This window comes from Podarcis cretensis (genome assembly GCF_951804945.1).
Source record: "Podarcis cretensis genome assembly, chromosome: 6".
NCBI classification, from domain to species: domain Eukaryota; kingdom Metazoa; phylum Chordata; class Lepidosauria; order Squamata; family Lacertidae; genus Podarcis; species Podarcis cretensis.
The window spans coordinates 50600010-50613806 of NC_137175.1; the positions used below are offsets into that span (position 1 = coordinate 50600010).

A 13797-nucleotide genomic window follows, 5' to 3' on the forward strand; every position below is an offset into this window, starting at 1 on the left:
AAGAAAATGTATTGGGCTGGTAGTATGGGTAGGGGGGAGCCATTAGATCTACTTGAGCCCATGAGAAATCTAGTAAGCCTTGCGGGCAGGACAAGATCTTCTGAAAGATTCCTGCTGAATCAAATCAATATTACTGCTCTCTAATCTCTGCTTCTTGGGCATTTTTAGCATGGCAGAAATTTTCTGGCAAAGCAGCACCATTGCTGTAGGAAATGTTTCACTTCAGATCAGTCAGTGTATGCTTGCAGTCAGAAAACATTTAAGTGGCCATTTGTCATTTATGATCTTGCTGAGATTCCTGCATTGCAGTGGGTTGGACTAGATGATCCTTGGGGTGACCCTTCCACTTCTACAATGCTATGATTCTGTGAAGTGCCAATGGTTCTGAATATTCTATTGTTGCTCTCAAGTTATGCTCTAGAGGGGAAGTCAAGGGAGCCACCTAGTGGCACCTGAAAGCATTACAGTAAAGCAAGAACAAAACTTTTAATTAATTGCAACTGATGCTTGCAGAGCAACTTTTCGGAATGGGGGAGGGCTAGGTTCTAAGCTAGAGGCCTGCCCCTTTAAGGCTTTCCATCCCTCAAGGAAAGGGGCAGAGCTTGGAATGGGTGAAATGACCCTGGGAGCAAATTCTTCACTAGGAGATCTCCTTGGAAAAGTTGCTTTGCTGCATCACATCCCACATGGGAGCCTTGGACTGGCAAGACTAGGACTGGCAAGACTCCCATTTTTAAAGCTGGTGGTTAGTCAACACTACATCATGTGGCAGCAAATTCACTATGGTGAAGAGATGCGCTTTCCCTTCTCTGCCAGAATCTCATATTGACTTGTGTCTACAAGAGTAGCTTCTAGACGTAAGATGTGTGGCCTGTTCACTGGCTCGACATTTCTAGTGGCTATTGGCAAAGATATTTACAGTGGTACCTCGGGTTACAGATGCTTCAGGTTACAAACGCTTCAGGTTACAGACTCCGCTAACCCAGAAATAGTGCTTCAGGTTAAGAACTTTGCTTCAGGCTGAGAACAGAAATCGTGCTCCAGCAGTGCGGCAGCAGCAGGAGGCACCATTAGCTAAAGTTGTGCTTCAGGTTAAGAACAGTTTCAGGTTAAGAACAGACCCCCAGAACAAATTAAGTTCTTAACCCGGGGTACCACTGTACTTTGGTGTGGGATAAATGACAAGGCTACACATGCCTTTCAGTTTTATTTTTACTTTTTAATGTTTTCAGTGTGTTTATGCCATTGCAATTTTTTAAGCTGAAGACAATTCTTCAGCAATTTGTGGGGGTAGAGTTGAAAGCAACAGGTAATTTATTAGAAATAGGAGGGGTGTGACAACTCTTATTTTAAACAAGGTAGCCAGGGGGGTTATTTCTTTCAAATACATATACATCCTGAAAATTTCTAAGAAACTTGCCTACCCTCTCAGAAACAGCAACCCCCTTTCTTTCTTTCTTTCTTTCTTTCTTTCTTTCTTTCTCTCACACACACCGCAACACACTGCTTTTTCACTGTTTGGGGATCAGGGTTTTTATGGGGTGACATAAGTCTGAGTTGCCACAGCAGCATATCACAATTTTTTGCTTCATTTTTTAAAGTAACTTGCCTGATTTAATACACAAAGCACATAGGAGACAGTTCTTCATCACTTTTCTCAAATACAATGGTAACTCGGGTTACAAACACCTCGGGATACAAACAATTCGGGTTGCAGACTCCGCTAACCTGGAAGTAGTACCTCGGGTTAAGAACTTTACCTCAGGATGAGAACAGAAATCGTGCAGCTAAAGTAGTACCTCAGGTTAAGAATGGTTTCAGGTTAAGAACAGACCTCCAGAACGAATTAAGTACTTAACCCGAGGTAACACTGTACTTGAGATTGTGTTTTGGTGGCTGCAATTTTGGCTATTAGTCAGAAAGTATATGAATCATCTGGCACTGGTTGTTTTTCAAATCCCATGAAATAGCTATTAACAGTGTTACAGTAACATACAAAATGCAGGTCATTCAGCTCCCCTTTTCTTTTTCCCAGTTCAGGTACAAAATATAACAGTGACTCAGAGAGCAGTAAGGAAAAGGGGCAACAACCTCCACTTGCCTTGCCTCTCCTTCTAAATGGTGCAGATTGACCCCACAAGCAAATGGGAAGTAGTGATGAAGACAAAGTGGTGTTACTCAGTTAGGAAGACTCTTGAAGTTGGGTTGCTCAAGCCCTACCTCAGGGGTGGGGAACAAGATCTGGCCCATGAACCAGATTAGTCAGCCCTCGACCCTCTACAGGCCAGCTTTGACCGGTGGGCAGGACCACCCACCAGACAATCCCCTGAAATCACAATGTCAGGTGATTGACACCTGGGAAAGTTCAACGGGAATCGCTGCAAGCACTGATTGGCAAGCACTGAAAAGTGGTGTGGTTACAGCGACCACCTTTCAAGGCACACTCCCAGAGGCTTGCTCCATTAGCACAAAGCAGTTTGCATCAAAAGGGCTCGCTAAGATGTAGGGAACAAGCCCACCTCATCCCCCCTCCACAAAAACCTGGAGATGACATTGCTTTAAAAAGCTTATCACATGGTACCTTTAATTATGTCCAGAAGCACTTGTAACATGGTTAAATCCACAGGGGAGGAAACACCCCCATAGCCACTCCATTCACTTGTAGCCTCTGTGCCATAAGCTTTTAAACAGCTACCCCTAGAGAAGCAGGAGTACATCAATTGCTCTGCATGTTTAGGTGACCTGACCTGGACTAATACATCAATTGCATTAGTCATTTAGATTTTGCACTTCTCCAAATTTTACAATACAGTTCTTGTCTCAAATCAAATACCCCAATGTGTGAAAAGCTTGTCCCAACATTATTTTAGGGCAAAATGTTTAGAAATGCATACGTTAAGGTAAAAAAAGTCATATTTTGTGGTAAAATAGTATTTTAAATACTTTTTAAAATTAAAAAAAATCTGTATGAAAATCTGTTTCTTTTTAAAAACAACAAACCCAGATCAGTGCAAAAATGAGACTTACGGTACTTCTGAATGAATGCATGTGAAATTACCATGGACTGAAATTAAACTGAAGTTCACCCTTAGGGACTGTAGAGCTGCCGGTCTTGAATCACCCATACCACAGAAAACATCGAGGGAGACCACTGTCAATACTTTCCCTTATGAGGTTCAGTTCTGAGAAAGATAGAAACGGAATTTTGATGACGCGGTCAGGGCTGGGGTGCCAACCTCCCACCTGCCAGCCGGGGTGCTACGTGGGCCCAGATGCCCAGCTACAATGCCGCCCTTTCTGAGAAAGATAGAAACGGGGAAATGCTAGATCAAGAGGCCGTGGTCACAATGCTATCCCTCATTTTTAGCTGTAAATATCCTCACTTGCACACAAAGCCTGATCCAAGTCCAGTGATATCAGTTAAAGCTCTTTGGCGCTAGTGCGGTTTGCATGAACACTTCTAAGTCAACAGAACATCCCCTGCACAAGAAAAGCCTCACAGTAGATTAGCTGATTAATGTTAATGCATCCCAAGTATACTTCTAAGGTAGCACACTCTGAGCTTTTGTCATTTTCTGTTCTATGACATTTGATAGTCTAATTACTGTTCTAATTGCTGTACCACAGGACATCAGATCTAGCCAACAGAGGTGTTTTCATTTCCTTTGGAGAAACACCGGAGTTGCCACGCTGCATTTTTAGCACATCTTGTATATTCCACACATTCACTTTTGAATATGGAAACATGCTGTTCTTAAACACACACACACACACACACACACACACACCACTTTATATTACAAGAATTCATCAACAAAAGGTTTTTTAAGCAGGCACTTAGTTAGAAACAATATTCTCACTGATATAGGTGACTACCTGCAACAGGGTTAGTGATGTCACTGAACTCATATTTCAAGGGTTGCAAGTACAAGTTTCAGGACTCATCACAGCTCAACGGCAAGTGAATATTGTAACCCCTGAATTCCCCTTCCACCTTTTCCAACCGACCTCAAATCTGCTCCCTCCCACCCAAGCAGCCCACTGTCAACACATCCTGATTCCCCAAGCCTCTTGTAGGAACATAAGAAGCTGCCTGGACTACTGATCCACCTTGTACAATATTGTCTACTCTACACCACCTGGAAGCAGACCCCCCAGGGTGTCAGGAAGGAGTTTCTTGTGGCCCTACCTGGGTTTGAACCTGGGGCAGCAGATACCGTGCTCTTGAACTAGGGACTGCCTGTTGAGATTCTTACATTTGCAGGGAGTTGGACCCTCGGAATCCCTTCCAACTCTGCAATTCTTTGATTCCTCTTCCATTCTCTTCAATGCCACTATGCTCCAATGGGTGGTAGAAAGATAAAGATAGGGAGGGAAGGAGGGAAGGAGGATTCCTATCCCTCCCCATTTAGCACTGCAAAGTAGCACACCAGGCTACAACACTGGGAAATGTAATTTCCCCAAGGCAACTGACATTACAGGAGCTCTTGGGGAAATTACATCTCCCAGGGGCTACTTCAGCCTGGCTTTCGACACTCCTGTGCAGTACGCACAGCTGATTTTGGAGGAGAGAGGAGAAAGTAAGCTCCTTCCCCTCCTTCCCTCTTTCTGTGGCTTGTCGTAGTTTGCTGCTGGTGCTTAGGAACCAGACCTCCACTGCAGCTTGGGTCACATTCACACCATACATTGCAGGCACTCACAACACTTTAACAGTCATGGCTTCCCCCCCCCCCAAATCCTGGGAAGTGTCGTGTTTTAAAGGGTGCTGAAGACCCAGGCACCCTTAACAAGCTACAGTTCCCAGTACTCACCATGACTGTTAAGTGGTTTGAATGTACGTTGTGGGGGTGACCCCAGTCATTGAGGTGAGAGGATGGGTCAGTGGGTTTGATGGATGGTAGAGACTGTTTCAGTGGAAAAGAAGGGAGGTTTTTCACATTGACTGACAAATAAGCTGATTTAAAATTGACATAGTTTGGTCCATTGAGTAGTTATGGCTTTGCGTAGCTTGTTTTCCCCCTTTGCCAATAGCTAAGCACAGGGACACCACACCAGATTGGAACCACAGTATGACAGTAGAGGAGCTTTTGACCATTTTGGTCCCTTTCCTGACTGGATCCTTACAATATGCAACCACAGAGGACTGGGTACAATCTCAGTTCATAGTGTATGATGGTGAGGCCTTGAATATGTTCCAAAACCTCACCAGAGGTCCTGATGAAATGCCCTGGGATCTTTCAGGATAGAATCATCATCATCATCATCAATTTTATTTATACCCTGCTCTCCCCAGCCAAGGCTGGGCTCAGGGCGGCTAACAACTAATAATAAAAACAAGTTGAATGAATACAACTTAAAAACAAGATTAAAATGTCGGAAATCAAGCCTTTATCGGGAGGAACTGGCAACTCTCCCAGGCACCCAGCTTGGTCTCCTGTTGACCTCCCTGGCTGCATTCCCCAGCAAGATCCAGGCTAGGTCTCGATAGGCGATTTTCCCCAAACGTGGGAAGAACACACCCACTCCCTCCTGCTCCCCCGGCAGGGAAAAGGAGATAGACAGAAACGTATTTACATGCCTTTATTTCTGTCTTTGCAGCATTACAGAAAACATGTCTGTACTCTTCAAACTCCAGCAGTCAAGGGACAAAGACTTCCTGTACTTCCTGTACATACGCAAGAGGAAGAGCTCATATTACACTCTGAGCTAATTCCAGTGCATCGCCCTGTGAACTGACTGTCCCACTGTTTCCCACGGACAGTCCCAACATGCCCATCATGTTTTGTTTTCAAGCTACTAGTTTGCAGCTGCATTGCTTCTATATCGTAACATACTCCCCCATATGAATCAATGTGTGCTGCGAACAAAGCTTGGTCCAGAGAAGAAAACAAACAGTTGTTATACATATAACAATCCTCTGTTGTTTCAGTTCCTCCCTTGGAACTACCCGCCACTTGTTTCCCCAGTGTACCTCTCTGGTTGTCAGACTTCCAAGGAATGAGTGCATCTGCATTACCTTGGCTAGGGAATGTAGTGTTACGCTTAGCAACTCCTTGTTGTGACTTTGTCTCTGACTTAGACACACCTGTAACCTGTCTTGAGTTGTCAACAATAGTAACACATGCAACAGCTGAGTTAGCAAACTCTTGAGAATACCTCTTGGGTGGTACGCCCTTTGTAACCCTCTCAGACCTGCGTATGAGGTGCTGATCCTCTCTGCTGACTGGTTCATTCTCAGGACTCTTTGGAGAACCAGTTCCAATAGTAAACAGTGGTTCATCCTTAACCTGTGAAGGTCTAGCCATTGTGTGAGATTTCCTCTCAATGACTGTGTCAACTGAGCTCTTTGAGCTATCCGTGCCACTCACAGTACCACTATAATCAGCAAAATCATCATCATCATCTGAATTGTCCTCAGTGGGAAATGTGTGAACAAATACTCTCTCCTGTTCAGGAGCACTCTCTAGAAAATTTGTGAGAATCACCTGACCAGATTCAGACAAAATTACTCTGTAGAGACCCTTTTCATAACCCACAAAAATGCCTTTTGCATTCTTTACTCCACCTGGAGCATCAGACTTCGCATGAGATCCAAAAACCTTAAAATGGGCAACAGAAGGTTTTCTATGGAATAGCCTTTCAAAAGGAGAACATCCCAAACCTTTTGAAACCTTTCTCAACCAAGTGTAACAATAACACAATAAAGATTCAGCCCAATACTCATGTGGCAAATGTGAACTCAGCAATTGTGCCTTCATGCCATTTTGCAATTCTTTGTTCACTTGCACACAGACACTTTTGTTCCATGCATCTGCAGAAACAGCAACCTTGTGCTTTATCCCTTGCTTATCCAGGAAATCCTGAAAATCCTGTAAAAGAAAAACTGGCTCTTCTTCTGTGAAAAGACAATCAATGTTAGCCTCACGAACACTTTTAATCTTATCACAAAACTCCTGAAACCTTTCTAAGGCTTCTTTTGGACTCTGCAATATGTATATCCACACATAATGAGAGAAATAATCCACACACACAAGATAGTATCTTGCATTGCCTCTAGATGGTGCTAGAGGACCAATCACATCAGCATACACTCGCTGAAATGCACTGTTAACTTTCGACGCCCTCTGGGCGTTTTTCGACACACCTGCAAGAGAAATCATGTTAGACTCAGATGCAGTACAACTATTGCAATCATTTTGATCAAAAGTCAACATTAAAACATTAAAATGCAGCCTCGTAGAATTGTAGAGTTGGAAGGAACGCTGAGGATCTCCTAGTCCAACCCCCTGCAAAGCAGGAAGATGCAGCTGTCCCATATGGGGATCAAACCTGCAACCTTGGTGTTATCAGCGCCATGTTCTAATCAACTGAGCTAAATGTTCATTGCAGGTAAGGATCTGGAAAGACACCGAGAGAACGCAACTCTTTTCTTTCTTTTATAGTTGCACTGAAGGTGCAGCTATTTTCACCCCTGCATACCACACACAAGATCACACAACTAGATGTACAATGAAATTCCGAACAACTTTTAAGAATTCCTTCCTTCTTTGCCTGAGGTCACTCCATTGTGGAATGGTCTAGCCCACTGGAACGTGGGAAAGAATTCCACTACATTGAATGAAAGGTATCACAGATATCTGAGCAAATTGACATCAAAATCTCATGCAGCATAGCAGTTTAATTTCATTAAATCACATACCAAAGTCAGTCATTCATACACCTTCCATTGTCTGAAGCAAGAAGGACGGCTAGTCAGCTTGCAGGCTAGTCAGCTTGCAGGTGAGATCTGGGCCTTACTGATTACCAACTTTTAATTAAAGTGTGGCCAAAACAATGGCTTTGATCCCAGATGTCCCTTCTTCAAATGAAAGGGCTCCTTCCATTTGTAGAAGCCCTTTCAAGCCAGTGGAGGAGACCAATGGTAGGAACCAGGTGGTCTTCACCACTTCTACCTCCCACTATAGCACCACCATGCCAACCTACCCTGCACATTGTTCTTGAAGGTTCTCCAACTCAACTAAAGAAATGAAACTTCCAAAAGCTGTGTGAGATGCTGCTGCTGCTGCTGCTGCTCCTCTCTCTGTTGAGTGCAACAATCCAGGCACAACCTTAAAATTGATAGACCCCAATTTTCTTATAGAGCGTGATCCATAAGAGAGGCAGAATATACATACAGTAAAATCACCACCACTGGTCCATAAAGCAAGTAGATAACAACACATTGTGGGCATTGACATCCCTAGTCTTGAAGAACATGCTGTGATGTGAGGATAGGACTGCATAATATAGGAATAATTTAACGAATTCCCCTTAGGGCCACAATACTGCGAAGGGTGTTCTCCCAGTTTTGTTTCTTCACTTGAACAAAAACTAGTCACCATTCTGACCATTTTTTAAATACAATGCAAATTATTCAAAGCCTTGTAGAGCAAAGTCATCAATAAACATGAACAGTAGGAATATTTATATCAACACAAGGAAAACAAAAGCTATTGAAAATTCTGATTCACATGGATTTTCCTAAATTGAGGTTATTGTCTTGAGGTCCACAAATGGAGGCATTGTAAGATACTTCATTTAGAATTGTTAAGTAAACAGCTTTTGTTCCATTTTAAATAACTGAGTTGCTGCAAAAGAGATTGTTTTACTACACCCATTGTACCCTGTCTGATTGTATCTTGTTATGTTTCTATCACATCATTCCCCCTGCCCACCAAATGGGTTCTTCTTTTAAAAAACAATGCAATATAAATATTCAGCAGCTCACCTCAGATCCAATTCAGCTGGTCTTTTGAGGGGCAGGAACTTGCATGGGAAAAGCTGAGATATCTCCAATTGTCCCAGATGTGACTGGTGTCTGCTTGTTATCTCCGATACAAAGATAAGCATTAGAAAGAGTTTGCCTTGGCTAAGACTCAGATTCAGAAACACTATATGCTGGTGAAATCTTATCTCCTTGTTGTCATAGGCTTTAAAAGGAATTGTTCTCAAAAACGGGAGCAGCATCAAACAGAGACTGGGTGTTCTTGTGCGCTTAAGTGACACAGGCAATGTGATCCACAAATTACTTAAGCAAGTATAATTGCACTCAAGCCAGGTTAATCTTGCTGAAGTCACTGAGACTAAACCACTTTGGAAACAATTAAATCAATTACTTACGGATTCAGACATGGTTAGGAAATAAATTGTCCACATGGATAAGACTTCCATCAACTATGATATTGTTTGATCTATATGTATATAACGGACTCTTCACTCCAGATTTGTGCATGGATCAGAAATTGGCAAACCCTAAGTACCCATTCATATATTCTTATATTTCCTATTGGTTTCCAATAAGCTCTACAGTTAGACCATAAGCACATTTCCTTGAAAATAAATTCCACTGAATTCAACTGGGATTTCCTCCCAGGAAAGTGGGCACCAGTTTCAGTCTTACTTCCTAGTATGTATGTCACAATTGTAGCCTTAAAAGTATGAGAAGTCATCTCCATTTTATTTAATTATTTGTTACATTGATACACTGCCCATATAACTGAGTTCTCTTAGTGGGTTAGATGCAGAGAGAGATGGTTAAGTGCCACTGATTTCACTGAATCCACTTACTTCAGTCCTATATATACTGACAGCAAACTTCTTCCCTGAAGGCCAGTAGCAAAAACAACATCATCCATTCATGAAAGGGAAATACCAAAACAATCTTCAGCCAAAAAAATCTCTAAGTGGAGGATCCCAAAAACAGCCTAATGGGGACTGAGTATACTCAGTGACTAAGGAATGCTGATGGAATGAAATCTTTTAGGAAAGGGCATGACTGGCAGCGTGGAAATCTAGACAGGTGTACTGCACACTTCACCATTTTTTCGTAATTCTACTCCAAGTATGCATTCAGCTAGTTCACTCCATTCTGACTTCCTTCTAAGTAGCATGTTTAAGCTGAAAGTGTATGGTACAGGAAACAAAAACAATTGGATCTTTCTGTTACACATCAGTAGCCGCAGTCCAACAAATGTTTAAGTGCACTTAAAACCACTGATGTCAACTCTTCTCTGACTTATATGGCTAACGGTTATAATCTAAGATTATGGGTGCTTAGGTGGCCCTAATAGCTAACTGGCCCATTACTGTTTTTGTACCTCTAGGGCAGATCCAGTCCTTAACTATGCTGCAGTATGACTGAGCTCAGGCACTCAGGGAACCAAGCAGAGGGCCTTCTCAGTAGTGGCACCCGCCCTGTGGAACGCCCTCCCACCAGATGTCAAAGAGAAGAACAACTACCCGACTTTTAGAAGACATCTGAAGGCAGCCCTGTTTAGGGAAGCTTTTAATGTTTAACAGACCACTGTATTTTAATACTCTGGTGGAAGCTGCCCAGAGTGGCTGGGGAATAAATAATATGTTGTTGTTGTTGTTGTTGTTGTTGTTGTTGTTGTTGTTGTACCAAGTATCAGTCAATGATACCTGAAATGTCAGTGAACTTCCTTTCCTGGAGTTAGGTCTCCCCCCACCATTCTGTTCAAAACATCTCAAGGGGAGCCTACAAAGCCAATAGGCGTTTACTTCCATTTCTCTTTTCCTTTTGGAAGTTTTGTTCACTACCGTCAGTATTTTTCATCCTCGTGTTTTAAGTTTTGTTTCCTCATTACCAACAGCAAAGCCACCGTTAATGGAATCCAGATGGAATCCTGGTTGCGGTTGTTAACTTACAAAAGGCCACACTTACCCCAATGCCTTCTTGTGACTTTTGCCATGGGGTGATTTTAGCTGATCAACATATCAGTCATGATGAGAATTGGTTTCATCTCTTTTTGCCAGAATAATGAGGCATTGCTTTGAATCCAAACAGGGCAAAGGAGGTGAGGTGTTCATTTCTGGCAATTATAAGAAGGAAAGGACCAGAATGGAGTTGAAATAATGTATATTAGGTGTGAAGAAACACATGACAGCTTAGGTGATGCTAAGTCATTTGCCACCCAAGGTCCCTTGGGGTTTGCTAGCTGGTTTCCAGTGAGGAGATGGCCCCAGAATATCACATCACTACTCAGCATCAGGAAGGAGGGGGGAATCCCCCTGAAAAGCAAGGAGCTTGAAAGCAGAGCCCTTGGATGGAAACAAAAGCTCCCTAGGATAATGTTTTTTCTACTTACTGGCTGTGACCATGTCCTGCCTGCCATCTGGCAAAGAGCAGTCTGCAGATGCTGGTAAGAGATGGTTGCCAACAGCCTTGCATTGTGTTTCTCAGCCAGGCAGGTAGCTGCCCTCAAAGGTCACGTTAGTCAATTTGAAGGTGCTCACTGACTGCTGTGTTGGGTCACGAATAGGGGAGAGTAGTGTTGCCATTTTCTCTGCTGACCTAGTTCCAGGGGACCTGCCTCCTTCTCCCTATCTCTCAAACACACACCCAGTGAAACTTCCCTCATTCCTTTATTGCCAGTCCACTTCCTTCCTTTCTGCATGAGTAGGACCAAAAAACACTGATGTCCCCAAGCGCAAGCTGCTTGCTCCTCTTAGCACTAGATTGAATTAGTACCTTCAGATTCCGTACAAGCCCAGTAGTTCTGTACAAAGTGAAAGCCGTTTCTGATTTTCAAATTTAGCTTTGTTTTCTCGCCAAGGAAAGGTGAATTGAACTAATTACAGTGGTATCTCTGGTTAAGAACTTAATTCGTTCTGGAGATCCATCCTTAACTTGAAACTGTTCTTAACCTGAGGTAGCACTTCAGCTAATGGGGCCTCCCACTGCCGCTGCACCGCTGCCACACAATTTCTGTTCTCATCCTGAGGTAAAGTTCTTAACCCGAGGTACTACTTCCGGGTTAGCGGAGTCTGTAACTTGAAGTGTTTGTAACCCGAAGCGTTTGTAACCTGAGGTACCACTGTATTGCAGTAAATATTGGATTTAACCCTGAAAAACAGATGGGATTTTCTTCTTCTTCCATGCATACTGAAGTCCGTGGGCATTTTTATTTCCTTGCCTAGATTTCTTCTCCCTACATCATTCATCAGTGGAAGGAAAATGGGATATGTTCATTGTCTTCATTGAAATATATGCATACAAAAAAGAAAATGGCCACCAGGGGAAGCATTGCTCTGGAAGAACAGCTTGCCATTTTAATGCTTGGCATGTAGAGGCCGTGAAGGGCCTGACCTGCAGTGACGGGCTGCAATGGCAAGTCAGGCTAACAGTGTTCCTCCTTCCCTCACCAGCACCACCCCATATTACGCCTGCCAGTGTCATGATATTGGTGATAGAAACTAAAATCTGTCACTTGACCATGGACTGGGGTCAGCAATGCAAACTGATCACAGTGTAAGAATGGTCAGGGTAAGTCAGCCCCCTCTTCGGATGGAGGGATAGACTTTCAATGTTCATTTAGGTAATGGTTTCATCTTCCATGGAACAATTACCAGGGCTTAATCTGAGCTAAGCCTCAGCTTGGTTTGTAATGCTAAGGTTCAAACCTTTGAACAGCTGGAATGATGAAGAAAAGAAAAAATTCCTTGACCACTACATCTTCAGCACCAAAGTCTTGTGGCACCATATAGACTAATGCATGTATTGTGGCAGAAGTGTTCATGAACCACAGTCTGCTTCTTCAGGTGCATGAAATATCCCAAGACATGGGAATATGGCTGGGGGTAAACAGGGGTCACACCCTGCTGCTGCTGTGAACTGCAGGATGATGAGAGGCAGTGGACTGAGGCCCAGGAGAGTCACAGAGGGACAGACAGCAGGAAGAGCAAAGGAGAAGCACTTGGGAGGATCACAAAGTCCTTTCACTTCCAATATTCGTGGTGTAAAGGAGGAGAAGTGCAGAGGCCTTTCCCGCTCTCCCACTTCCAACCTTTGATGTTGCAAGTTGAAAAAGTTGATGTGGAGAATGAAGGCTGTTGCTGTCTCTACTAAGCTCATGAACCCACAAGGGATTTTGACAGGTGGTACAACCCAGCTGACAACCAGGAGACATCATAATGACTTCATTTGATTGACCGGTGGGTTGCCCCATCCACCCATCAAAGTAGGTCCAAAGTATGTGTGTGTATCTGTAACTCAGGAGAACACTTTATGCATCTGTGGCCATACAAGTTGATGATGTTATATATATATATATATATATAATAACTTTAAAAGTGCCACAGGACTCTTTATTGTTTTGGTTGCAGCAGCCTAACACAGTTAATTTCTTCTGGAAATAGTTACTTAGACTGTGTGTCTTTTCAGGACAGAAAATGTGGCATGCATGCATGAGATCCAGCTCTTTGTAATTTGGAGATTCTTCCATAGGTTCAGTTTGATTGTTTACATTGTTTACATTCAATGTTCACACATATCTGCACATAATGCGGAAACAAACTATGGATTTGCACGACTGCACAAGCATGTGAGCACCTGGGGAGGAGATCACAACCTCTTTGTTCCTCCTTGGTCCTTCAGTGCATCATGGCAGCTAAGCCATTGTTCGGTTTAATGTCATCCTCTGTGTCCTTGAAGCACGATCAGCCACAGGTGGAGTCACTTGGCCTTCTCCCCCTTCAGGCTGCTGTTCAGCAGGTGAAGCTGACTCCTGGTCCATGGAAACTTTTTTTAAAACCAAAGGAAAACCAGAACACCCAAAAATCAAGTCTGCATAATCAAGGCTAAATTTACAGGCCTCTCTTTCATATCCAAAGGTGTAAACTCTTCCAGTCAGAGAAATGCATTCTTAATTTCAATGCAATTTACTAATAACACATATGAATTAAAGAGAAATAAAACTGCATATTTGGATGTGCTGATGTGCTTAAAAGGTAAAGGTA

At 43.1% G+C, this 13797-nt stretch overlaps 1 protein-coding gene across 1 annotated transcript in view; it reads right to left on the reverse strand.

Annotated features, from left to right (window-relative positions):
• The window catches only part of KCNA10 (potassium voltage-gated channel subfamily A member 10), a 29026-nt gene extending 20192 nt beyond the window's left edge, over positions 1 to 8834 (reverse strand). The window contains exon 1 of the mRNA XM_079980392.1: positions 8768 to 8834. The gene's annotated coding sequence lies outside the window, so the exon portion shown is untranslated. The remainder of the gene's footprint in view (positions 1 to 8767) is intronic.
• Between the last annotated feature and the right edge of the window lie 4963 nt (positions 8835 to 13797).